Raw genomic sequence first — 3,724 nt, forward strand, 5'->3', positions numbered from 1 at the left:
AGAGAGAGAGAGAGAGAGAGAGAGAGAGAGAGAGAGAGAGAGCAAGAGGGCTTTGTGCAAGTGGATCGCGGAGGACAGCAAGAGGCAACCCGTTCACTGCTATCATCAAAACCTTGAAACAGTTTTGGTTGACTGACACTCAATTCCAAATAGTACAAAGCTGACTGGGGCGAAGCTGAAAAATAATACCTTATATCCATTAAGCCTTTCCTGGTGGACACCCGATGACGCTAGAGAAAAGGGTGGAAAATTGCGGCCCTTTGTTGAATGCTGAATACTAGACCACATGATATGATACTTTGCGATAGCAACCGGTGAGGTATCCGTGCACTCAACGGTTCAAATTTCACTCACATGAACTTGTATTCCGGCCATTGACAAGAAGAAGCGGAGAAAACAGATACGCCGGAAACAGATTTTTCTGCTCCGCATGGTTTATGCCAATTTCGAACAATGCCGCTGGTTTGGATAAGCGCACTAGTAACATTGTTATTGCTCGTGTGTGCAATACAGACCCAGTGTCATTGAATTGAAAGTGTCATTAGTAATTCGTTTGCTTACTCCATCCGTGTACTTTTGATGTCCTGCTTACCGGCCGTTGCCTTACCTCAAAGACCGTTCCATTCGACACTGGTAAACTAGCATGTGTGTGTGTGCCCGTGTCATTGACATCTTATCCCTGTTGGGCCTGCTCTGACTTGCCATGCCGTGAGTTCCGTGTGATCCCATCACCAATCGGAATCACGGAACTGACCTCGAAAGGGACAATGACAACCCCTGCTACCGAACTAACATTTCGCTCGCCACTGCTTGGAGCGCGGAGCTTGGCGCTGCGCTGTGTGGATGTGACAGACTTACACACCTGGTGGCTCCACGAATGTGGACAATTGAGGTTTGTTGTGTGGCTTGATCTTGCTTTTTTGAAAACAGCATCGTAGACTTCCGAACCAAACTCTTCTTTTGGATATCCGGGCTCGTAAAGACCTATGCTTGATTCAAAGTTCCGTATCGGTAAGCTCAGGCGCTAGACAGCTTAGTTGTTAGAGCGCGAGTCCACCGACCGGATGGTCCCGACCTCTGCTTCTCGACTTCCCTTTCCAGACTTGGGCAACTTGTCAGAATCCCAGCCCTCGTGCTTCCTTCTGGCTGAATGGCAGTTGGGCACAGAAAGGATGCTACAGCTGAAGGATCGGTAACCTCAACATAGGATATACCTCGGCACGTTGTCCATGGAAAATCGACCGGGAACACTTGACAATCCTGAAGGAAATGTTGCACAAGGTGGTAGAGATGGGAGTCACGCTACAGCCAACCAAATGCTGCTTTTCTTGCCGAAAAGTCACCAACATGGGACATAGCTTGATTTAATGCCTTGTGCATATTATTCCAAAGAAAGGAACCCAAGTATCCGCTTGTTCATGACCACATGCCTCGCCTCTTATGGCGAGGCGCTAATGAATCTCATACAACGGAAAGATTGTAGTCGCCGACACAGAAAGCTGAGTCGTTTCATCAGGATGAGTACGCCTTCAGGTGACTAAGACAATGTTTCCGTTCCTCTCAGGCTGTCAGGCTTATCCTTGATATGGGCGCCTTCTGTATTACAGCTCAGTAAGACGTTTTGCACATTACGGAAAGGTTGGTATAAAGTAAAGCATAGATGTTCACTTTTGAGCTCATATGCATGATGAAATCAGTGGAGCTGGAGACTCGCTGGAGTCGCTCTTGGTCAAAAGCAAAACACATAAGCTCAAAAAAGAACGTTTAACTAACTTTCTTATGATATCAAGGGTTGGCTTTTTTGAGATTGCGGGGACTGTGCCTACCTGATAGGTACCAAAAAGGAAGAAAACAATTGTGGGATATCTGGGGGTTCTGAAGAATAATCACTTGATACTTTTGTTATAGCATAGGCTAAATGTAGGGTTGACACATTGTTCAGTATTTTTTTCTGTTCGGACTGTTCGAAAGATTGATGAACTTGTGTGTGTGTGCGGCGGATAGCAATTTTACGCACCGTTGTTTCAACAATTGTGGACTCCTTTGGTATTCAAGTGATCTAGGTGGAAGGTGATCACAGTCCGGATCCATAGAGAGAAGTATGGGGAGTTACTGATTGATTTTCTCAGAAGTTTCGGATGGTATCTGCAGTAAAAATACCAAGCAGTAGGAAGTGGGAGCGAAATCATTCTGTTTGCAATAGTGATTCGCTACTACCGAGGAGTCTCTGGGCTTTTCTGGATGGCGGCGAATTTTTGAGTGTCAACAATATGTCCTCTTCCATTTAAAAGTTGTTCACGGAAGGACGGCCAGCATAATTCAAAAGTTACCTGCACACAAGTTCATCTAATTAATTTGACTGGATCTTAGCCTTTGGAACAAAAATAAAATACCATTATGCTGAAAAGAGGGTTTCCTTGTATTTCATTTCATTCAGGATATTTTTATCCATTTGCGTGTGTTAGCTAGTCCATCGTCAAGTCAGTAACATCTGGACCACTACATACTCGGTTTGTTTAGGAACTTTGCACATGACTGCGCTTACTGTCTAATGAAAATGACGGGTGGTTAGCAAGATGTACGCATGACATCAGACTTGTGCTCCTGATGCATCTTAGGCCTAATTTGTGAAAGAAAAAATCTGCTTCCTTATAGATCGTCCAAACCGGCGTTACGAGACGAAGCTCTACGACTCGACCTAGATGAAATAACGAAACCGTACGATTCCAAGATGACTTGAAAAGATGGAAGTAGCGGATCATGGTTGTGAAGAATTTTTTGCAAAATAGCATGTCGCACATACTGGGGACTAAAATCAGCGTAACGGGAAAGCAATCGACTCTGGTACATATCTGAAGCCAGACGTGGGTTCAAACGAGCCGTGCCCGAATCCAGTATATTCCCATGGTGACCGAAAGTACGACGGTCACCAAACTCATGACGATTCCATAATGAGTAGGATTGAGATGCACTGTTCTAAAACCTACAGTTTAATCAGATCCAGAAAATGGACCGTAAAGGTTGGTGAGACCGCGACCGGTTGCCATTTACCAGAGCATTCATTGATCGACCGCCAGTCACGTGACATCCGGGACTGCCGAATTTCAAAGTCAGCTGCTTAGCGTAAAAGTATATTTTGATCTCTGTTTAAACTTTTGTTTAGCCAGTGATAGGACCCTCACGCTTATACACCGAGATGTGTGGATGTGACCCACGTAATAACAGGACACTCCCAATAACTTCAACTTTTAGACGGTCACCCGCACGGAGTTTGCCAATGCGTCGATGCTTTTTTATCACCCTCCCCTTGGGCAAAAACTGTGGCAAAAGCATTATAATTAAGTTCGACATAGCCCATTGGTTACAGTTGCCCTATTCGACTTAAAGAGTAAGTGCGTTTGCACTGCGTGCAGCCTAAGCGTCAGGTCGTGTGGTCATTACTAATGTCCAGATAACACAACGTTGAGTTTAGAACAGCTGAAGCTGCCAAGGCAGACTAAAGCAAAATAAGACACCTAAATTTGTCTCTATTTTCACTACTGGCTTCTTGATTATTACCACAAAACATGCTTTAAAAGTACAGCTTGCTGTTCGTGGCGTTTGCAGAGCAAACTTTCACTTCCATCATTGGCTAGAACTGTTGTCTAATAACTTCGATGTCATCTGTTCTTTCGCATCTTAGTCAAGTTTTGTTTTTCAATCCCATTATATATATATATATATA

This window comes from Opisthorchis viverrini, assembly GCF_000715545.1.
Source record: "Opisthorchis viverrini unplaced genomic scaffold opera_v5_7, whole genome shotgun sequence".
In the NCBI taxonomy this organism is placed as follows: Eukaryota; Metazoa; Platyhelminthes; class Trematoda; order Opisthorchiida; family Opisthorchiidae; genus Opisthorchis; species Opisthorchis viverrini.